A 25,334-nucleotide genomic window follows, 5' to 3' on the forward strand; every position below is an offset into this window, starting at 1 on the left:
TGTGAATCTTTCCTTGTTCCAACGAAAATAGACTATTCTTAAAGACCTATGTGGGCCTACATGGCAAAATGTAACAGTACATGAATATATACCCCAACATAGATGGGACACATTATGGAGGTGCATCATAAACTCCGTACCTGTCATAAAGAATCAGCACATAATGTGTATGGGATGGTTCCTAATACCGGATAAACTTCACAAGATATTCACACATAATCTGAATAAATGCTGCAGTAAATGCTAAGTGGAGGGCGGTTGGGGAGGGCATTTGCATATCTGTTGAGACTGTCAGGAGCACACATGTTCTGGAAGGAGGTACTAGTAGCCAATTATGGGGATTCCAACACCACCTTATCCAGATATCAGAATTGTGGGTGTGCGACCCCTGTTATGAAAGTGAGAAATGCTGGGGAATGGAAACTAAGTTGTTACTAATGACACAAATTACACTGGATAGGTTGTGGAGACAAAATGCCTACCCAACTGTAAATATGTTATATTAGTGCATATGTGAACCATGATGACAAAAAGGTTTATATCCCATGTTACTAATCTAATTTTCTATGAACTTGGTACCTGCCCTACATGTATGTGAATATTAGGAAGTAATACAGTTTGGAAATATACATGAAATGGTTGTGGGACTCAAAATAACCCGATGTGAAGGTGATATGTGAAATGTAAAGGAGAAAATAAGGTGGTATTAAAGTTTGGTGTGTATTTGGAGGAAAAAGGAAGCGTTATAGTTCTTTGTTGTTATGTGTGTTTATTTGAGGAATTTTCTGTACTACTAAGCTGAACGGAGTATACAGTTGTCAATAGAAAGGTATGGCCAGCTGGCAAACCCCAATAAAATTCAATACAAAACGCATTAAAAGATGGACCAAAGTTCACCGGAAAATAACTGAAGACAAGGTAGTACACTACTGCAAGAAAAAAAGAGGCATAACCTAAAGGGGAAAAATACAGAAAATGATACTACTGGCAAAAAAAACAGAAACACTTTGACACTCCAAACAAGTGGAAACAATGTCTTTAATACCTAAAAGAAACAGGTTTGGATTAGGTTGCTCCACTCTTTGGAGAAAATTTCTTAGCATCTAACTTGCTGGTTGCCACACATAAGACCAACCGAAGTGCTGCCATTAGAGAAATGAGACAGCAACTGGGACAGCAGTGCTAACCGAATGAGTCAAGAGGACATAGGCCCTTCCGGCTCAACAGAGCAAGATCGTTATCCTAGCTTCCCAAGTGCAGATACCTTTCTCCACAGAATCAGGGAGGGAAAAACTAGTCCAACGACTGTGCAGTCAATATCCTGATTTTTAAAGTGGAAACCCAGCTGTCATCATTATCATATAAGGTATGTGAACAGCCACAAACAGTAAGGTTCTTGATGTTTATACTTAGGGCCTAACTATGAACCTGGCGGTCGAACCACCAGGCTGTAGTGTTCGCTTGTAGTCCGCTGTACTACAAGTAAATGATACTTTATAGCAAACTCTTAAGCAGGCTGTAGGAGGCTTCAAAGTGGCCAGGATCTCCTTTGGAGAATTTCACTGCCAAGCCAGCGGCATCCCCACTGCCAGATTTTGACATGACCGTCATAGTGGCGGTCTTGCAGTGGCGGTGTCACTATGAGGGAATTCTAGGCTCATAGGAAGAGCCTGTAGCATACTCTGAAGCCGGGGCAGTGCCTCCAGCATGTTGCTGCACTGTGTGCCATGCACCATGTCGTGCATGGAACACAGTGCACCCACGACAGTGCAGGAAGAACTTGGCACAACATGTACCCCCTGCCACAATTTGAAATTGGTAACCATGCCCATGTACCCCCTGCCACAATTTGAAATTGGTAACCATGCCCAGAGGCCCTGTTTGGGCCCCTAGTATGCCTTTCCTACAGCATTTACAATGAGGGGTTCCCACCATGAACTGGTTGTCGGAAAGGCACCTCGGAATCAGCCACGGCTCGTAGAGGGAGTAGAGGGAGTTTCTGTGGGGCGGAGAGGCGGGGCGGGGGAGGGAGAGGGTGGGGGGTGCTAAAAACCGGAGTATGGATAATTGAAGGTAAGTAAACAATGTAATAAAAAAAAAAAATTGTAGCACGCCCTGCATCGCAAAATGTGATGCAGAGTGCGCTACGAAATTCGTTTTATTTATTAAATTGTTTACTTACCTTCAATTATTCATTCTCCGGTTTTTAGCACCGCCACCCTGCCCCTCTCCCGCGCCGCCTCTCCGCCCCACAGAAACTCCCTCCACGAGCGTGGCTGCTCGGAATATCAATGGTGGTGCCTGCCTCTTCACCATCACCAAACAAAGCCGCTTTCTAGACCGACACCACCACGGGATCCATGATCCTGTCGGTAGCGGTGGTCTTGTGATGGTCCGACCGGCCAACTCCTAATCGTGCAAGCGGACAGATGGACATGTGGAGATCGGACCGCCATCGACATTAGCGCTAGATGCCGAAGTCATAATCATCCCCGTAGTACTTTGTTTCAGCCTTCCAGAGGTAAAAGCTTTCTCTGTCAAAACTTCTACAGCACACATAGAAAGAGGAAATTGCTTAAGTGGATTGTTTTTGTACAGGAAGGTTCCCCTCCTTGCACATAACCAATCCTGTCTGAAATACAGGCACCCTTGCACCAAAAGCCAAGTATTAGACATGGCTTTTCCACCGGGTTTATCCCCATACTTCTTGCTTTTTGGCCTCCTGTTTTTGACCCTGCATTTGTTGGTTTTATGCCTCTGGGCACTTTCACCACTGCTAATCAGTGCTAAAGTGCATATGCTTTGTCTGTGAATTGTGTTTCCATAATTGGCTGATTTGGTTTACTGTTAAGCCCCTAGTGGAGTGCACTGTGTGTGCGTAGGGCCTGTAAACAAAATGCTGCTAGTGGGCTTGTAGCACAGATTGTGCCACCCACACAAGCAGCCGCGCAAAAGGGTCTCTGACCTTTAATTGCAGTGTCTGTGCGCAGTTTGGTACTGCCATGTCGACCCGGCAAGTAGTTGCTGGCATGTGCACTCACTTGCCAGGTCCTAACCTTCCCGTTTCTTACATGTAAGGCCCAAGTTAGCCCCAAGGGCAGAGTGCAGTGTATGTGATAGGTAGGACATGTACTGAGGGGTGTGACAATTCCTAATAGTGAAATATAGTGTATTTTGTTTTTCACTATTGAATGGCTTCCTTTTCCATAGGATAGAATGGAAGTTTATTTATAACACATTATAAATATAACTTCCCATTGAATCCAGATATAAAGAAGGAGTTTAATATGTCTGAAAAAGATTTTTATATTGTGTGTTTGAAAATACCCACTTTTAGAAAGTGGGTATTTTCGTGCCTAACCATCCGGTGTGCAGCTGCTGGTTTATGGATTGACTATCTGGATTTGCAGTGACAGGGGCTGGGGATGTGCATTCTCTAAGACAGCCACTGGAGGGGGGGTTTGATGTGTGTCCTGCCTTTCAAGAATGAATAAGGGCTGGGCTGAATAGACCTGGGCTACATTTAGAGTAGGGGGAGAAGATTTCTTTCACACCTGAATGGGCCTTGTCTGCCTTGGACAATGCTATCACCACCTCCTGCCGGGCAGCTACACCAGAGCGGACTAAAATGGTTTTGGCCGGGAAAAGAGCTGATTTAACACCCAAGAACAAAGGGATTTGTGCTATAAAAAGTGGGGCTCAGACACTTGAACTTTAGATCATTTCTGGAATTCAATAGAAACCTTTGCCAAGGAGAAGAGCTGGAGAAAATGAAGAAGAAGTACTGCCCCTTTGCTGTGTGCTGTCTGAGGTTGACCTGCAGTGGCTGTTTCTGCCAAAGAAAGGACGAGGACTTTGCTCTTTGTGTGTCCCCTGCTTGAGGAAGCTCTGTAGTTCCCAGGACGGAGCGTCAATCAGTGAAACCTCGTCACTGCCCCATCCCATGCAGTGATGAGTGAGGGACTGCTGCCTTCCCAGATTGACTGACCTCAGGTCTGCCAATCAGAGAAAGTCCCTGCTGATGTAGGCAGCCTGATTGGCAGACCTTGGTACAGTCTAGCAGGGAAGGCAACAGTCCCGACCCTCCTTGGTCCTCGGAGACTACCCTTGCTACAGGAATATATGACGTAACAACGCATGCAATTACAACACATGCTTTTACAACGCAGGCTTTACATCGCAACTATCATTACATCCCATGATTTTACAACGCATGCCATTACAAGGCATTTTTTAAAAGTACCATTACAACGCATTCCTTACAACGAATATGTGTCAAAATCTCGCAGCCTTTATCCCTGCAGGGAAGCACAACAAGGTTGTTACAACGACCGCGTTGTGATCCCGCATACCATTACTCCGCAAGTCGGAACAACGACTTGCGAAGGGGGGCGCTGGATGTTGGAATAGTATAATTTACTATTCCAACTCCAGTATGTGCGGACACTAGGGAAGGTGTTGGATTTTAATTCCAACACCTCCCCCCCTCCGCAAGTCGTTGTTCTGACTTGCGGAGTAATGGTATACAGAATCACAACGCAGTCGTTGTAACAACCGCGTTGTGAATCCCTGTGGGGAAAAAGATTCAGGGTAAACTTTGTTTACCCATTACAACGCATACCATTACAATGCATAATACTTTTAGGGCAACAGTAGGGTAAGTGTTGGATAGTGTAAGGGTAAAAATTACTATTCCCACTCCAGTGAGTGCAACAGTAGAGTAAGTGTTGGATAGTGTAGGGGTAAAAATTACTATCCCCACTCCAGTGAGAGCAACAGTAGGGTAAGTGTTGGATAATGTAGGGGTAAAAATTATTTAGTGTTGGATAGTGTACTTGTAAAAATTACTATTCCAATGTACCCCAAAACCCATACCCACCCTAATACTAAAGTACTCGCCATTACTTACCTTATAATGCATTGTAATGGCATGTGTTGTAATGGTATGCGTTGTAATGGAATGCGTTGCAGTGACATGCATTGTAATGGCATTCATTGTAATGGCATGCGATGTAAAGGCAGTTGCTCTGTAACAGTGGCGTTATAATAGTAGGTCGTTGTAATGACTGCGTTGTAATAGATGCTTCCCAGGTACGTATTATGTTTTTTTGTATGAATGTATTTGTGTTTGTTAGTGTTGTGATGGGTGAGTGTGTTTGAATGCATGGGTGTGAGTGAGTGTATATGTGTGCGCATCTGGCCCCTAATTACAGGTAAAATTACCAGCCACCACTGACCTACATTATACTTGGTGCATTTGGGAAACAGAAATATCCTTGTGCACTTTCTATAACCACATGGCCCTGCCATGTATGTGGTACCATGTCAAGTCATTCTCAACTCTGAAAGTCTGCAATACATCTAGATCCATGGTAGTAAAACACTCCCAATAAATAAAAGTAGCACATTGTTTTATCATAACTTGATTACAAACATTTGAACACTATTATTCTGCCCAGCTAATAAGGAGCTCAAGTTACTTGGGGATGATTGGCCAGTGTGTTTCCAGGGAAAAGAAGACTTGTGGATAATGACAAACCCTCCTCCAGCCTAGTGTATACAATCAATGTGTTTGGTGTTGTACTTGCAGGGATGATGTTGCCAAGGATTTCTGAGGATGAGGTTATAAGGCATTTTTTGTGATAAAGTGTGTGTTTAGATTGTGTTGTGTTATCTAGACAGCTAAATCCAGGGAGTGGATTTCTGCAGCACGTGTATTGAAGAGTTAGACTGCGATCGTTTTCATAGGAGGTTTGTGTGTTCTAGTCATTGAAAGGTGAATGGGATTTTCGTTGGTTTCTGAGTGGCAATAATGTTCATATTTGCGTGGTCTGTGTTTGAAGTTGGGTATAAAGATTGCTGCATTGTGGGTGTGGTACACGCTTTAGGTGGCTTACTAGCCTGAATAGGGGCAAATGGGTCAATGTTTTCGTCCACCCTTTACTGCGAACTCCCAAATGAAGGAATTTGATCAATTGGGAGGACTTCATGGTGACTCCTGAGTGTCTGGTGCCAGCTATGAGGTAGAGTCATGGGCCCATTCTTGCTGCAGGGAATTATGGAGTGATGCGGAGAGGTGTCAGATGGCAGGGATTCACCTACTCAACTGGTTTCTGTAATGGGAAGCCTCCTGGGAACTCATGATTGACTCTGGCAGTGCTTAATTTGTGAAAACAGTAAGTGCCAAGGCTCTTGATAGGAGTTCACTGCAGCCTGCATCACCTACTGCCCCTGCCAGTAATGCCAGTAACAGTACCAACACAACTACTAACCATTGCACTCCCACAAGTGTGGCAATTTATACTGTTACAGGCCACCAACAGCTATTAGAATGACGTGGAATCGTGTGAAGTGTGATTTTTAATATATATTGAATTATTAAACACTTGATTTGATCCTCTCAAAATTAGACAGCGCCATCAGGTGGTAGAATGTCATTAAGTGCTAGCGTAGAGAATTCTAAGTGCTGGTGCCGAGCACCGAAACCCAAGGTTCACATTAAGCATGGGGCCAGGGTTAGAGCCTGAGACACAGCCACAGTGATATCTGTGGTGGATGTATGTCACTACAACGCACACTTTACAACGCATACCTTTACAGCACATTATTTACAACGCAACATCCATAACATGCATTCCATTACAACGCATGCCATTACAACGAAAATTTAAAAAAACACAATTACAACGCATTCCATTACAACGCATAATACCTTTACAACGCATAACATTACATTGCATGTTTGGTAAGTATTGGATAGTGTAGGGGTAAAATTTACTATTCTAACTCCAGGGGGTGCAACAGTAGGGTAAGTGTTGGATAGTGTAGGGGTAAAAATTACTATTCTAACTCCAGGGGGTGCAACAGTAGGGTAAGTGTTGGATCGTAATGTTATGCGTTGTAATGGTATGCGTTGTAATGACTGCGTTGTAAAGACATGCGTTGTAGTGGTGTGCGTTGTAGTGTCTTGTGTTGTAATGGTTGCATTGTAATGGCATGCGTTGTAATGGATGTTGCGTTGTAAAAGTTGTGTTGTAATGGTAGTACGTTGTAAAAGTTGCGTTGTAAAGCTTGTTGCCCTCTGTGGTAATAAAACATAAAACATTAATTACAATTATTTTACAATTTTCAGATAAGCAGGCATTATTGTTTGACGCGGGGCCTATCTCAAAATAGATGCTGCATATTTATTTACCTAAAAATCTCTCCAGTTAATACTTTGGCATAGTAGATGGTACTTGAAAAAGTCTCAGTGAACTCTAAATTTAAGCTTTGATTCTCTGAAATTGACTCAGTGAGTGTTAACAGATTGATCAGAAAGGAGTAGTGCATGCAGATAATTATATTTTGTTAAAAAATGCAAGTCAAAAAGAGAACAAATAGGCTCTTACATCTGACTGTACAATGTTCAGAAAGAGGTGCAACCCTTTTCATTTCTCCTTTCTGTCTCATTACAAGAACATAATTGTCTTTGCTGTTTCAAGATTTAATCAAAGTCAGAAAGGCGACCGTCTTGTAACACTCATTTCCATTGCAAATATTATAATTATACTCTCAGATTCTTACGGTCTTGTCATGTTCTATCTAATGAACGCTGCCAGTGCTTGTCGGTTGAAGACATGTATATATTTGTGTAATTGGAAAACAACACCTTGAGGTTAAGTAAAATGCACCCAAGAACAAAATTTAAAGAAATTAAAAAAATGCTCATATTGGTCCTGTTATCTCCTGAGTTTCCATAATTTTTAAGGCTATACATGTGTTACTACTTATTTCATATTCCAGTTGAGCAGAGGGGGCTCTCTCTTGAACTCCATCTACTTCTACTACCCCTGGTGATGGTTCATGTAATCAAGCTGATATTCTGAGACCACCAGTCAAACATTTTTGACAAAGAGGAAGCTTTGGCAAACATGGTGGTGCATTTCCAAAATTGATGTCGAAAATGTCTTCCTAACTCTAACTCAGTAGCTGATCGTGGTCTCGTGTGACCACCTCTGAAATTCGTTTGTTTAACTTTCGTTTTTGTCTCTGTGCACTTTACCACTACTAGCCATTTCAGAAGAACTTTTGCTCTCTCTCAAACATAGTACAATTGGCTTACACTTGATTTGCATATTTAGTTTACTAATAAGTCACCGGTATATTCACTACATGTAACCAGGACATGTAAATTAACTGCTACTAGTGGGAGTGAAGCACTCATTGAGCCACCCATTCAAGTAACCCCATAAACACGTCTCCAGCCTCCAATTGCAGCCTGTACAGCAGTTTTGAATCTGCCAATTCAACCTTTTACCGAGCCTATATTTTCCTTTTGAAAACATAGAAGTCATTCCTAAACAGCAGCCCATAGAGCAGGTTACACTGTATTTAAACTTAAGGTTTACGTGTCGGTTTACATGTCCTGGTAGTGAAAAACTCTTAAATTCATTTTTCACTACTGTGAGGCCTACCTCTCCTTTAAGATAATACTGAGTTACCTTATTACATTCAATAATTGCCAGTTTTTGATTGGAAACAGGTAGAAACCCCATGTCTGATCTTAAATTATTTGTAATTTAAAATCCTCTGTAATGGTTTTAAGAGTTGCCAATTTCTTTTCCTGACCATTTAGTGCCTGTGGCCTGTGCCCTAGGTCACATGACTCTGAATAAATTTGCAGCTCACCTTTGTGTATTCCTACCAGACACTGAGACAAAGGGGGGCTATGTGTTGGCAAGATGGGCCATCTCACTAAGATGGGTGGGGTGGAGCTCTTCTCTTCCCCATTAAATTTCAAATGGCCGCCTCTAGTACAATCACAAAGGAACATGACTCCTGTCCCTTATCATCATAGACTACTTGAGCCTGGGCAGGGGAAGGAAGGAACATTCCAGAACCTGATGTGAGGTAGTCTAAAGGTTTCCCTCATTTTAAAGTCTGGCACCAGGTATAAATATTGGACCAACTCTTCAGTACACTACTGGACCTGTGGACTACAGAAGAAGGACTGTCTTATCCCCCAGAAGACTAACCTGCCGCTTGAGGCCTGGTTTGTTCTTCAAAGGACTGCCCTGCTGCTCCCATTTTCAATCTATCCAAACATCATCTGTCTGAAATTGAAATTACTGCACTCTCTGAAGGGCTCTCATTTGTTCCAACTAATAAACTTTTCCAAACTAAGTCAGTACTGTACAAATTCTTTAGAGCAGTGAGGCTCAAGAATTTCTTTGTCAACAAATCCTTACCATTACGACATGACACAACGGGGTTACATCATAGTTCAACCTTTTTCCCATTGAACGGTATGGTAGCGAAATAAATTATAACTTTTGAAAATGCTGTTATTGCAGAAATTGAGAATCTTTTAGGAAAACCTATGCATGTCAGCAACAATCTTTCGAGGGAACAACAGCTGGCCTAAATTCACTTACAATCATTACCTGAAACTATAATTAAACCGGCCGATAAAGGCGGTGGAATCGTTCTCTGGGATGAGACAGCCTATAATATCGAACTCCAGAAACAACTTGCAGTTGAGGCACACTATCATAAGCTTCCAGGCAATCCAACATCCAGATTGGAGAAAAACATTTCTGAGCTAAGCTAATCAGGTTTCGATGGTGGCTGGTTAAGTGAGAGGGAAGCTGCATTTCTTATTAATAAATCACCAACGGTCCCTGTGATGTACATCTTGCAGAAAGTACATAAAAATCTGTCGTGTCCACCGGGGAGACCAGTAGTTTCTGGATGTAACTCCATCCTCAAGCCCTTAGCTCAGTATGCTGATTTTTTCATTCGACCCTTTTCTACTGAGGCGGATAATTATATTAGGGACACCATAGCTGTGATTTATGTGTGGAAAATCTTCCCTTCGATGTTACTTGTGAACTCTTGGTGTCAATGGAAATCGAGAGTTTATATACTAACATTCCCCAAACTGATGTCTTTTTGATTATAGAGAATCTTCTTGAGAACAGACTAAGACCACATGCTGTTCCTACAAGCTGTATTCTGGACTGTATCCGGATTTCGTTATGTGAGAACTTCTTTCTCTGTGAGAAAACATTCTTTCAGCAGCAAAAAGGAGTGGCAATGGGTGCAGTTTTTGCCCCGGACATAGCAAATATTTATGTGTCCGACTTTAGAGGAAAATTCATTTTTATAATTCCAGTAATCCATTCGCAGCCAACTTGAGATGTTGGCTGCGCTACATCGAGGATATTTTTTTCATCTGGCGAGGTACATTAGAGGTCCTTCTAGAATTTCATCAATGGATTAACTCCAGAAATCCTAACCTTCAATTTACCATTGTCCATGACAAAGAGAGCATGGACTTTCTTGACATTTCTATTAAAGTTAGTGTAGACAATACACTTTATACTAAACTATTTACCAAACCGACTTGCGAGAAATACACTTTTAAAATACAACAGCCACCATCCTCAAGCTTTGAAGGATGGTCTCCCATTTGGGCAGTACCTCCGGTTACGGAGGAACTGCTCAAGGCGGGTTGACCATATTTCCGAAGTGAAAAAATTGAAAAATAAACTACATGCTCATGGCTATCCCAACAAACTCCTCAAGCGTTCCCTTAAACACGCGTGGTATAATGACCGCGAGGCGTTATTGCAAGTTAAATACAAAACACCCTCGTCACTGCTGGTATGTGTGACGACCTTTGGCACTGCCACCAATACTGTCAAGAAGTTGGTCAGAAAACATTGGTCAATACTCTCCAATTTACCTGAACTTGTTGTGAAACCTATGTTTCCATTCAAAAGAGGGTCCAACTAGAGAGACCGTCTTGTACATGCGTACAAAAATAAAGAGGGCAACCTGATCGATAACATGCGACAACTTAGTCCAATCATTGGTCACTTTAAATGCAATCCCTCTATAGCATGTCAAACCACTAGTAATTTAAAATGTTTTCAGTAGAATGGTAAGATTATCACCTTGAAGTGTTTTACCAACTGTAACACTTCGAATGTAGAGTACTGTATTCAGTGTCCGTGTGGCCTTAAATACTTTGGCAAAATGACACAGACAGTGAAGAAACGCATACTCCGACATCAATCTAGAATACGATGTCGAACGGAAAATGCCCCTCTAGTGGAGCATTTTATGCTTAAGAAGCATACTGAAAAAGAAATGTTGTGATGGGTGGTTGAGATTGTGAAAGTCATCATCAGACAACCTAATGTCGATCGCATTTTGACAATCAAGTAACAACGTTGGATCTGCTTTGCTGACTCTGGACTTAATTCCTCGACAGAGTGGCATACTTTGGCTTATCTGTCCTAAAACGCAACTTGTTATCTTGAGACTTTCGTTTTTCACTAGCTTTAGACTTATTGCTTAAAATTAGATATGTTGCACACTTACTGCATCCAGAATGTGTGAACCTCTTAACACTCCCTTGCAATCGGAAAACTATATATCAATATATGTGTGCATCGACTGAAACGATATACCTGGCCAACAATTAGCCTCATACAGTTATGCTAATAGTTGTGTATACACTTTTGTTTACCAATGCTTTCGCATTAATTAATGATTTAATATGTGGTTATGCAACTGTACTGTTTCTTTGCCATTAATTGCCTGCAACAACAATTTGGCATCTATGGGCATATTATACTAAGATTCCTACTTCTCTGTTCAAACGAGTTGCTAACTGAATTGCCCAAATGCATTTGTGATTGTTTAAATTTGTTAATATGCTTTGTTAATTTTATTAACTTGCATCTATTTCTAGATGTTTCATGCCAGAATCATGTTTGTCCATAGCTATTTGTATATAAAAATGTGGAATTTAGTGAGCTAAGTGGCATAGTTATTTTAAACAAACCTTTTTTCATTACTGTTGTTTTCACTACCATCGTCTAATATACTTAGAACTTAGTACCACCGACCTTTCAAGATGGCCGCCACAATGTTCATTAGACCATTTTACAAACACGGTTAGACGCTTACCATAGACGGCGGTCTTTTTAGTCCGTCCTCGGTTGAGTGTTGGTTTGTTACACTTCCGGGATAGGGTATTTAAATAAGAAGATCCGCTGCTGTGCTCCGTATCCTGAAAACGTCTCTGGGTTTTAGATCGCTATCAGTGTATTGCTGAAGCCGTGAATGTAAGTAATTTACACGCTTCCGTCTCTCCATGACGGTTTTATTACCTTGCCGATTAGACTGTAAGGGGCATTGGCTTCTTGTTGTCAGTTTGCACATTTAATTTGCTGGCAACAACATAGATGATATTGGTCAATATGTTTAACATTTCGACGATCTTTTAATATAATACATCTCTTGACGTACCGGTGGCACTATTAGTGTCGGCATTTGTCACGTGTAATATATGTATTGATTCCATGCTCGCAGCATCATGCCTGTCTAGCATGCGCTGCTTGCAACATCTGTTTCCTCACGCTGACAACCACCATAATATATGCCTTTATTGTTTTGTCCCCGTTAGGAATAACGCGGTTTGACAAACTTGACCTGTTTAGCATTTGGTGCCTAGTAACTATACCACACGTCCTGAATAGTGGCACGAGTTAAACTGATTAATAACGCTCACTGTTTAGCACAAGCCTTTTTTTATGTACTCTGAGCCTAACCAGATATAAGAGTTGATATTCCTCTTTTTCTTCTAAAGTGGCAAGTATGATCTCGTAATTAGACCTTGGTACAGAGAGTTAACATTGGCCATAGTGTCTCCAACCAATGTAGGAGAAACCCCGAGATTATCACTTGTGGTTCCCAACGTTGGTTGGATTGAATATAACTCAATAGTCTTGCCCAAGTCGTGTCAATTTATTGACTGCATTTTCAATTTACAATAAAAACCTTTAGTCACTGTGTGGTTTGTTCTTAGTGATATGGACAACTGTCTACTTGAAGAGCTTTCCTTCATTTGTTGCTGGATCGCTGGCCTGAATTAATTAACACTGCCTTAAAGAACCTTGCAGGTATGATGTCTCTTGACTTGATTATAAGTCGGCTGACACTCACACAATATAGTTTTATACAATATCTTGCCTTTTGTCTGACAGATCTCTGCGGTTACATATCTCCGCCCATAAGCTATATGAATTTAGCTATTCCACTGCCATCACAATTCTCTAAGTAAGTTTGTGCCTATTCCAATGGTATAATGGGCGTTGGTGGTAACTCACTGCTTATGTTGTTTGTTAAAAGATATAAAAATGGGCTTTCACATCTTTGTAGATTGATGTTACACTTCAAAGAATTTCAAGTAAATACTCCTTTTGGTTATTTAATGCACAAATGGTCTTCTATATCTCATAAGATTGATGTCATAAATTGAAAATTGCCAAGTAACACCACTTCATTGTTACGCACACGGTTATCCTTGTTGAAATATATATTTTTATTATGATGTTCTAGATGTCATCATGTGTAGTCGATAGAAAACAAACTGTTAATATCACTATATTGTATCTACACAGGGGGTTTCCTCTGCAATATACAACTGTCCTGATGATGGTCTTATAGACAACTGCAACAAAGACCGAAACGTCGACCTCTCCATCATCTCCCAAGCAATTTGCGTTCCTAAGAGTAACTACTATTCAATTTTGGTCTCAGTTACTCTTTTTAATTTTTAATTTTAGGAGCTGATATTTTGTTATGATATGATTTGTTGATTTGTTTTATACAACTGTTCATGTCTTGTTCCTATGATTAACTACTTGATGTACCCCCTTGAATTGATTTCTGATATATAAAATACAATATATTTTCATACAAATAGGATTTCCTGTGTGCTTCTTCTCTTTTCTTTGTGATTAATATCAATACATATCACTGTTATCCTATGAATACACTTGAGTTAGATTGCTGATAACAAACTCAATGACCTTTGCTAACGAATACATTGAACTAGTGTACAAACAAAATCCCTTGTAGACAATCCTCACCCTGTACTGCTGCTACCAGAGCATTCCCCTGCTACTTGAGACCTGTCTTGTACTCCAGTGGAATGCCCTGCTGCTTGAGGTCTTCCCTGCTTTCTGAGAAGAAAAACTGGACATGTTCACTTCATTCCAGGCTAACGTGATTCACTCCAAGGCTCAGTAGGCTGACCACTTGAACTGAGCTTCAAGGACACAACAAGCTCCAAAGTCCTCCCTGCAACTGCCCAGATGACGTGCTGCAGCTGGACTGGCCTGGAATTGCAACTGGGCCTGCCAGAGCCCTGCTGTCCTCTACTACAGTGAGTCTCTCAACCCGAGGAGGTGCCTTCCAAGACCCTGGGCCCAGGACTAACATCAGAGTTCACTGCTCTTGGAAAAAAGTCGAAATCCTGAGGTTTTGGTCTTTTTGAGACCGTGGGCAGCTAGTTTGTGCCGATCACTAACACGTAGCTCCATTGAACTCAACTATTTGTGCTACAGCTACCTCCAGTGACAACAGGCAATACAGCGACAGCCGCAGTAACTGCCAACACAAAGCACCAGCTAAGGCATTATCTTTGTCAGACCCCATTCTTTCGCCAGACCTCAGGAATGCCAGGGCTCCTGGGCTTCTGCTATTGAGACTGGAGTCATTTTACTCCGATGTCTGGGAGTCCAACCTACATTGGCTCTGCAGATTGAGCCTAATACAACCCCTTCAACACTTGACTCAGTTGTAGCAATAGTGGCAGTCCCATGCTTCTCAGGGAGATTTGTTTGGGGTAATAACAAGCGCAGCACTCAACAAACATCCAACAGCATAATAACTGATTGTTTAGCCCAGTGCCTGTCTTCATAAATTAAAGTTCTTTAATACACTATGAATTATAATATTACACATTACGCTACGCCTGTACTCAGAGTCTCTGGGACAAAGTCAGTGTACCATGCGCAGGGTTGTATCCTATGCTCCTACTTTCCTCTCACTCTCTCAACAGTATGGAAAATCTGTTGTGAGGGTCAGGCAAGAGAAGCAGCGCTCTTTCCATCTCAGTCAAAGTTGTGTTCTCAGTCCTACGTTTTTCATTAATTACAGATACTATTGGTAGGCCTCAGCAATACCTCAGCATTGGTCAGTCTATATTCACACTCTGGTTGAGGAAGATGCACCCGCATTGGGGTGATGGCCTTCAACTCCAGCCGCTGGAGCCAATGTGGGTCAATGAGGAGAAGTCAGGAGGCAGCTGTAAGCATGAGTGCATGCTGTCATTGAAATGCTGATTCTCTTCCTGGCACATGGCAAGCTGGCAGAAAGTCACAGCCCTTAGCTGTTGCCAGGATCCTATCTCAACTCATGCTGGTCGGTGAGTCAGCACATAACCTGGGCAGTTCTCCTGAGTTTGAGGTGGTGATGGAGTCTGCTTTGGGTATCAGGTCAGGTAGCATTAGCTAGTTTTTTTCTTTGCACTTTACCCTCCCAGCTGTGGCCACAGGCAATCACACTCAGGATCACAATGACATGTCACTCAGGCTCACAGGGGGTAGGTGAATTGAGGTAGCAGCTTCTGTTACAGCAGTGCAGTCCACTCTGGCACACGTAGTGAAAGTGCCACAGGCTGCAGCTGCAAGGGTCTGTTGTAGGACCATTTGGCAAGTGTATGGACCAGTAGGAACTAGTTTTTACTGGGCTAAACAGCTCAGCGTCAATTTGACAGGTACTGTGGATTACAGTGAAGGTGATTGGCTCTGTGATAGGAGCGCATTGCTCCCACTCTTAAGAGTCCCTGGTGTACGCATCCTCAGCTCTGTGGACAACTGCTTTTGTCAATGCTGGAAGTGTACTCTACATGCAGGTTTAGCATGCTCCTTTCCATTTCTGTCAGACAGAGTACTTCCAAATGTGGCATAACATGCGGAAACAGCATTTAACATTCCAGATTCCACATTTTGCCATTTTTCCATAAAGAAATTCAGCAGGTTGATCCGCCAGAATCTATCAAGGGAAGATTGTGAGGGTGCGATCATTTTGCCGACCCATATGCAAACCTAGGGAGAGGGAATGAACCCTGAAAATCTAATAAGGCTGCTTCAACCCGACGGCCCACTTGTGTTTGTGAGGCAGCTAGTGAAGCTTCTCTGGATGTATGAGAGGGAATGTTTTTCAACGGAGACATTCCAAATTAAAAGAAAATACATTTCTGATTTATGCTGAGTTTGCTATGAATGCAAGGTAGAAATCGACATTGTTAGTATATTATAATCCCTCTAGGTGTACTAGTTCATGGCCAATTTATGGGCCAGCTAATGCTTCCGCCAGAAGGCACTGAGCGGGGTAATATCTGTGCCACAAATAGCATAGTTCAAGTTCAAGTTCAAGTTCAGGAATTTGTATAGCGCACTACTCACCCAGAGGGTCTCAAGGCGCTTGAGGGAGGGTGGGTGCAATTACTTATCGAATAGCCAGGTTTTTAGTTGCTTTCTGAAGGAGAGGTGGTTCTGTGTAAGTCGGAGGTGAGTGGGGAGAGAATTCCAGGTTTTGGCCGCTAAGTAGGAGAAGGATCTTCCTCCCATGGTGGATCTGTGGATGCGCGGAATTGCGGCGAGGGCTTGATTGGATGATCGTAGTTGGCGGGTGGGTGTGTAGAAGGACAGTCGTGTGTTGAGGCATTCGGGTCCTAGGTCGTAGAGTGCTTTGTGTGCGTGGGTGAGGAGGCGGAAAGTTATTTTCTTGTTGACGGGGAGCCAGTGGAGATCCTTCAGGTGACCGGAAATGTGAGCATGGCGGGGAATGTCCAGTATGAGTCTGGCTGAGGCATTTTGGATGCGTTGGAGTTTTTTCTGTAGTTTGGCTGTGGTCCCGGCGTAAAGGGTATTTCCATAGTCCAGTCGGCTGGTGACAAGTGCGTGGGTGACTGTCTTTCTTGTTTCGGTGGGGATCCAGCGGAAGATTTTTTTGAGCATGCGTAGGATGTTGAAGCATGAAGATGAGACGGCGTTGACTTGCCTGGTCATCGAGAGGGAGGAGTCTAGGATGAAGCCCAGGTTACGTGCGTGATCTGTAGGTATGGGTGCTGTACCCAGGGCCGGTGGCCACCATGAGTCGTCCCAGGCAGAGGCGGATGATCCTAAGATGAGGACTTCCGTTTTGTCCGAGTTAAGTTTTAAACGGCTGTTCTTCATCCATTCGGCTACTTCTTTCATTCCTTCGTGTAGATTGGTTTTGGCGGTGTTTGGGTCTTTGGTGAGGGAGAGGATCAGCTGGGTGTCGTCTGCGTAGGAGATGATGTTGAGGTTGTGTTGGCGCGCGATGGATGCGAGGGGACTCATGTATACGTTGAAGAGGGTGGGGCTGAGTGAAGATCCTTGTGGTACACCACAGATGACTTCGGTGGCCTTTGATTTGAATGGGGGGAGGTGGACTCTCTGTGTTCTTCCGGCGAGGAACGAGATGATCCAATCCAAAGCTTTTCCTTGTATTCCGACGTTGTTGAGGCGTTGTATAAGTGTGCTATGACATACTGTGTCGAAGGCGGCGGAGAGGTCGAGTAGGATAAGGGCCACTGTTTCTCCGTTGTCCAGTAGTGTTCGGATGTCGTCTGTTGCTGCGATGAGGGCGGTTTCGGTGCTGTGTTTGGCTCGAAAGCCGGACTGTGAAGGATCGAGGGAGTTGTTGGATTCGAGGAAGGCGGCGAGTTGGCTATTGACGGCTTTCTCGGTGACTTTGGCCGAGAATGGGAGGAGGGATATGGGGCGGTAGTTTTTAAGTTCAGATGGGTCTGCTGTGGGTTTCTTCAGGAGGGCGCTGACTTCGGCATGTTTCCAGCTTTCTGGGAAGGTGGCAGAGATGAAGGAGCAGTTGATGATATCACGGAGATGGGGTGCGATGATGGAGTCTGCTTTATTGAAGATGTGGTGGGGACATGGGTCGGTTGGCGATCCAGAGTGGATAGAGTTCATGAGGCGGTTGGTGTCTTCAGTAGTCATTGGGTTCCAGGCGCTGATGTAGTTAGAGGTCGGTTTAGGTTCTGAGAGGGGTGGAGAGGGTTGTCTGTTGGAGCTCTTTTCGAAGCTGTTATGTATGTCGGCAATTTTGTTGTAGAAGAAGGAGGATAACGAATCGCAGAGGTCTTGGGAGGGAGTGATGTAGTTTGAGGCTGCAGTGGGGTTGGTGAATTCTTTGACGATGTTGAATAGTTCCTTGCTATTATGGGTGTTGTTGTCAAGTCGGTTCTTGAATGCTGATTTCTTCGTGGATCGGATCAGCTGGTGGTGTTTGCGGGTGGCTGCCTTGAGGGTGGTCATGTTGTCGGCGGTTGGGTTTTTTCTCCATGTCTTCTCAAGCGTGCGGCATAGCTTTTTGGATTTCTTAAGGTCATCATTGAACCATGGGGCCTTTTTATTGTTTTGATTGGTGAGATGGTTTTTCAAGGGTGCTAATTCGTCAGCGCTGTGAGTGATCCATTGTTTGAAATTGATGGCAGCTTGATTTGGGTCCGATGAAAGGGCGGGTGGGTTTTGGTTGAGCGATGTGAGGAGTTGGTCGGTGGTGATTTTGTTCCATTTTCTTCGGGGGATAGGTTGTGGGCGGTTGTGGGTCGAGGTTGTTTTGTAGCTGAAGTGAACACAGCTATGGTCTGTCCAGTGGAGAGCTGTGGTGCGGTCAAATGAGATGTGTTTGCTGGAGGTGAATATTGGGTCGAGCGTGTGTCCGCCTACATGGGTGGGGGTGTCAACAAGTTGTTTGAGGCCGAGATTGGTCAGGTTGTCAAGAAGGGTGGTGGTGTTGTTGTCGTTTTTCTTTTCCAGGTGGAAGTTGAGGTCTCCTAATAGGATGTAGTTTTCGGATGCGAGGGCATGTGGACTGATGAAGTCGGTGATGTCTTCGTTGAATTGTTTACGGGTTCCTGGAGGCCTGTAGATGAGGGTGCCTCTAAGTGTGGTTCTAGGGTCGGTGTGCACCTGGAAGTGGAGGTGTTCGGCGGTTGTAAGGTTATCGTCGGAGCGGGTCGTGATTTTGATGGTGTTCTTATGGACAATGGCGATGCCTCCTCCCGTTTTGACGGCGCGGTCTTTCCGGATAATCTTGTAATTGTTTGGGATGGCTACGGCGATGTCGGGTGCTGATGATGCGTTCATCCATGTTTCAGTAAGGAAGGCGACGTCCGGTGATGTAGTGTCGAGTAGATCCCAGAGTTCGGTGGCGTGTCTGTGGACCGAGCGGGTGTTCAGCAGGATGCACTTCAGGTGGTTAGAGTCGGAGCTGCGTTTGGGGTTAGTGGTATGGGTCTTGATGCTGGTAAATTTGCAGGAGTGGCAGGCGAAGGGTCCGTGGGTGTGTCCGGGGGCAGCTACGCAACAATGAGGGATGCGTCCGGGGTTGAGGGCTAGGAGGGTGGCGGCGTCATACTTGATGTGGGTCGGGGGTGCTGGGCGGGGGCCAGGGGGTCTGGCGCTGGGCGCGGTCCAAGCGCGGACGGGCGTAGACGGGCTTACCTTTGGCGCACCTTCGGCGCTCACTCGGCGCAACCGCTGCGCGTGACCGCTGCGCGTATGGGCATCAACCATATGTAGATAGTGGAAGGGGAGGGGCGAGGGGGGGTCAGCTGGGAGGCGGGAGCGGGGAAGAGACTGGCCAATAGTTACGACCACAAAATGGCAGCCCAAATATAAAGCGAGACAGGGGCACAGCCGGAATAGTGCTAGGATCCGGGCAGTGATAGTGTCACAATCAGGCACAAATGTTATTGCAGGCGATGCGGGCGGCAGTCTAGCAATTAATATTTAAATCCAATCCGCAAATTACACTATAAATTATCAGCAGCAAAGCGCTACGATGCTAGGCGCTACACAAATGATTTTAAGCAATGCGAGTTGGTGGATTCACCAAGCGCTACGATACCAGGCTGCAGCTGTGAGGAGGAGTGAAGCGCTTCCAGTTCTGGGGGTCAGGGAGCGTGGGGAGCGACCGCTTCGGTGCGAGCGAAGATGGTCACAGCGCTAACCCAGATGGGGCAGGCCTACTGTATCAGTGGGAGGGGGGGTCAGCTGGGAGGCGGGAGCGGGGAAGAGACTGGCCAATAGTTACGACCACAAAATGGCAGCCCAAATATAAAGCGAGACAGGGGCACAGCCGGAATAGCGCTAGGATCCGGGCAGTGATAGTGGCACAATCAGGCACAAATGTTATTGCAGGCGATGCAGGCGGCAGTCTAGCAATTAATATTTAAATCCAATCCGCAAATTACACTATAAATTATCAGCAGCAAAGTGCTACGATGCTAGGCGCTACACAAATGATTTTAAGCAATGCGAGTTGGTGGATTCACCAAGCGCTACGATACCAGGCTGCAGCTGTGAGGAGGAGTGAAGCGCTTCCAGTTCTGGGGGTCAGGGAGCGTGGGGAGCGACCGCTTCGGTGCGAGCGAAGATGGTCAGCATCACACCTCTTGGAGATATGGTTAAGGATAGGACCATAAAAAGCTTTGTTGACTTCCATTTAGAATTCAGGCTTCTCCGTCATGATTGCTTTTAGTGCTACTAGGAATTTTAGTAACTGGCCTCCATCAACCAGAATTCCTGTTTGAGCATCCTGGGTCCAGGTGGCCTTTACTATAAACTAAAATTAGGATGGTTCTCTAATTGATGTGTCAGCCCCGATCTGAGCAATATTGGACGCTGTGCGGCCATTTAATCCACATGGTCGAAGACTAGAATTTTAATTGAGGATTGTGAAATACCCAAGTAACCAACAAAATGTGCCTATAAGTTATTATACACTCTTGCAAAAAATTTGACGAGTGGCATGCTTTGTGAATTACAAAGGATCTCCTAGTACGTGCAAGCACATACTGCTTCTCTATTACAAACTAGAGGAGGTCTTGGGAAACAAATAACATATGCTTTAGAGAGTATCACTAAGGTAGAGGTCGTTCTCTCAAAAAAAACAGGACAATTTAGGCTGCCCAATAATTATTAACATTGGGCGTCAACTATGGATCTTGTTGTAGCATAACTATGCACCTTATTAAGTACCTTATTTTAAACTCACATACTCATTTTCCTAAAGGTGTAATTTAGAAATTAACCAATGAGGAAGATGCAAAAAGATTGTGGATGTCCTGTCTGCCCTAGAGTGTGTACCTGCGTATACACTGTAAAAGGGTGGACAAGTCAATTTGTGACTGATGAAATTAAATTAAATGAATGAAATAAAAGGACATATATAGAGCGAATGGCTGCACTGGGGCCTCCCAGCGCTAGGCTACCTACTGATCCTATGGACAGAGCAGGAAATTGCTTTAGGGGAATAAGAAGGTTTTTAACTGTTTCCTAAAAGAACAGTGACTGGGTTCATTCCGGGTGTGGAGAGGCAGTGCGTTCCAAAGTCTGCCTGCATTCAAGGAGAAAAGTCTGCCACCACTTCTGGAACGTTTGATTCTGGGGGTTGCGATGAGACGAAGGTCGTCCAAGCGCAGCTTTCTCCTAGCTTTTTAAGACTGAATATGGCTGAGATCAGGGGCAGGCCTAGCCCCTGTAGCGATTTATGAACAATGCAAAGAGATTTAAAGCTAATACGCTCTTTTAGCACATTGCCATAGTCCAGTCTGAAGAGCAGAATAGACTGGACCATGGTTTTCTTTGCTTGGGGTGGTACCAGATACTCCCAGTTTGCCGAGGCGGTGAATCAAGACCTTATGGTTCACCGTGTCGAAGGCTGCACTCAGATCTAATAGGATGATGACTGCCACGCCTCCGGCATCTAACAGTTTCCTGCTTACCTCCACAATGGCTGAGATCAGGGGCAGGCCTAGCCCCTGTAGCGATTTATGAACAATGCAAAGAGATTTAAAGCTAATACGCTCTTTTACTGGCAGCCAGTACAAGAGACAGAGAGCGGGTTTTGCGGAGGACAGTTTTGGGGTTCCTGTCAACAGTCTAGCTGCGTAGTTCTGGGTAACCTGCAATCTATTGATTACCGAGGTGGGAGATCCCAGGTAGAGCGCATTGCCATATTCGAATCTGAAGAGCAGAATAGATTGGACCATGGTGTTCTTGGCTTGGGGAGGAAGTAGGGGGAGCACTTTCTTGCATCTGATCAAGCCAAAGCAGGTTGCCACTGTCTTGCTGGCTTGCACTTGGAATGTCAAATTATGATCCAGCCAGATGCCCAGGCTCTTTATTTCAGGCTTAGGGGTTGGAACTGGACCCATACATGCTGGTCAGATGGTTCTAAGTGCAGAGTTATCAAAGTTGCCCATGTTCTTTCCTCTGTTCAGTTTCAGATGGGAGGAACCCATCCTCTGTACCACTTCCGTAACACAGGATTTCAAGATCATGGCATGTGGTGTGGATTGGTTTAGGGCTATGACCAGCTGGGTGTCGTCTGCGTAAGTGACCATATGGATCCCAAAAGAGGCCACAATAGATGCCAAGGGTAGTATATACACGTTGGAAAGTGCCGGGCTCAACGACGAACCCTGAGGAATGCCGCACTGGAGGAGCCGAGGTTTGGATCTCATGCCATCTTCAAAGACCTGGAACGTACGACCTTCCAAAAAGGAGCGCAGCCAGCTCAGGGCGGGACCAGATACTCCCAGCTTGCCGAGGCGGTGAATCAAGACCTGGTGAATCACCGTGTCGAAGGCTGTGCTCAGATCTAATAGGATGATGACTGCCACGCCTCCGGCATCTAACAGTTTCCTGCTTTCCTCCACAATGGCTGAAATCAGGGGCAGGCCTAGCCCCTGTAGTGATTTATGAACAATGCAAAGAGATGTAAAGCTAAAACGCACTTTTACTGGCAGCCAGTGCAAAAGACGGAGAGCGGGTTTTGCGGAGGACTGTTTTGGGGTACCTGTCAACAGTCTAGCTGCGTAGTTCTGGATAACTTGCAATCTATATATTACCGAGGTGGGAGATCCCAGGTAGAGCGCATTGCCATAGTTCAGTCTGAAGAGCAGAATAGACTGGACCATGGTTTTCTTGGCTTGGGGAGGTACCAGATACTCCCAGCTTGCCGAAGCGGTGAATCAAGACCTGGTGGTTCACCGTGTTGAAGGCTGCGCTCAGACTAATAGGATGATGACTGCCACGCCTCCGGCATCTAACAGTTTCTTGCTTTCCTCCACAACCGCCAGCAAAGCAGTCTCTGTGCTCTGTCTAGGCCGTAAGCTAGTGTGGGAGGGGTGGAGCAGGTAGGAGGTTTTCAGGAACTCAGAGAGGGTGTGGTTTACATATTTCTCAGTGATTTTAGATATTCCCGGTAGAAGGGAGATAGGGTGTTAGTTGCCCAAAACTGCGGGATCGAGGTGTAGTTTCTTGAGAGGGGTTTTAACCATTGCTTCTTTCCAGAGTCTTATTTATTTATTTATACAATTTCTAAAGCGCACTATCACCTAACAGGCATCTTGGCGCTAGTAACTCATAGTGGAGGGATTACGCCTGAGCCGAGCAAAACATTGATCGTATGGGTGACAGTGGGTTCAACAATAGTGGAGGCAACTTTGGTTCAGATGTTCATAGGCGCCTTGTCTCTTGGAGATCCACTTTTTGCTGTAGGCAAAAATGGTAAGAGCATCTCCAAGGTGAGGGGGGATGTTCCAGGTGGTGGATGGCGGGGGGGAGGTCGGCTGTGCGGCTGGTCACTGAAGGGTCGAGTGGAGGAAGAGTTTTGAAAATATTCAGGATTTTGGCTACATAGATGAATCTACACAGCGAACACAGCTTTAGGACTTTGAGGATTCACTATTTCAAATATGGACTGAGCCTTTGACATATTAGGCACCCTACTTTATGATCTTACAAGGCACTCATTAGGAGTGATTTACATATATAGCTTTTACTACAGGGTAAAAACACTTTTCCTTGCCAAGTGGTCATGTAGTGCCTTTAAATAGAAACACAGTCAGAGCACATTGCTGCTTATGGCTACTCTATTTTTATCATAGATGTGGGTGGTGTAAATATGCACAGCAGCCCATGTATGGTACTTTACTCCACTATCATTGGGTAATTTTCTGAGCAATCTGCCCTGAACTAACAGGAAATAGGTTGGACCAATTTAGACACTATTATTTTAGGGCAGGGCACACAAACTGTTGCACAAAATAACAGTCTCTCAGTTTACAGAGCCCTAATGTTATAAAAAGCATGGCACAGAATTAGGTGTGAAATCTATGGTGAGCATCCAGAAAAGGTGGATTTTCTACAATATATTATAGGACCAATACATTATTACTCTTTCGAATAATTATATTTGTCTCATTTACTTTGCTCTTGGTGCTTGATCTCAAACAATCCAATAAATGCCTAGTCCTCCTCGCCAGTGCTAAACTTTCACTCAGCAATGGGACGCCATTGAGATACGCCTTCTTGAGAATTTTTGGATCACCTAAACTGCAACCTCCATCCTAACTATTCTCCAACTAAACAAGTTAGCTACCATAACATCATCTTCTAAACTTTCTCAACGTTGCTCTGCCAGGGTGGTATAGAGCTCCCTCCAAATGTAAAAGGGATGATATTACCTACCAGAAAATCTGCCTGGTAAGATTTTCTTGAGAAAGCACTACAGTGAAAGGCCATTCTGCTTGGACCAACTAACCAAAATACCAGTAGTGGCAGAAGTGAATTCACACAGCCTTTGAGCTTCACTTTCATACACACACGCACACACACACACACACACACACATACATGTTTATATCACTCTATGAAGACCAGTGAAAAAAACCTACATTATGAGGGCCACCCTTTCTGATCATCAGAGAATCAAAATGATCATACATTTTATGTTTATACTTTAATGACAGTATGAAAGTTATATCAGATTTTCAAAAAACGATTATGGGAATAGTTTTGAGACTTTCTGACATAACCCCCTTATGAGGACCGCACATGTCCCGTATCCAAGAGTTATGAAGACCATTTTTACACACTACATAAAGACAGCAAACAGCTTTACGAGGACCGGTGTGTGTTTTTTTACAAGTCTGTTTATGAGGACCAGATTATATTTTACATATAGTGTCTTCCTATTTGGTACAGTATATATTTGTCAAAAAAACAGTCTTTATTTGGATCCCTTTCGTATGTGACTGACAATTTATTACAGAATACATATGCATTTAGCAAACACTGCTTTCTTATTTCATCCAGCGAATATTTAACTGACCATACTGGATTTAAAATAGTGTATTATTTAGACAATACCTTTAAAAAATAGTTCCTAACTGCTAAATATCCATCTTTTCACTGTGTTTCCCTTTGAATTTGTGTAGTTCTGCATCCTCAATTCAGTTGGTATTTTGAACATTTGCGAAGTGAAGAGCTGCTTTTCAGTTTCCAGCCACATGTGCTATTTTCTTAAAGTAGTAAAAAATGTAGGGCCCGGATTAAGCATTGTAGCACTTGTAAAACTGCAGACGGGAT

Source organism: Lissotriton helveticus, chromosome 3_2 (assembly GCF_964261635.1).
Source record: "Lissotriton helveticus chromosome 3_2, aLisHel1.1, whole genome shotgun sequence".
In the NCBI taxonomy this organism is placed as follows: Eukaryota; Metazoa; Chordata; class Amphibia; order Caudata; family Salamandridae; genus Lissotriton; species Lissotriton helveticus.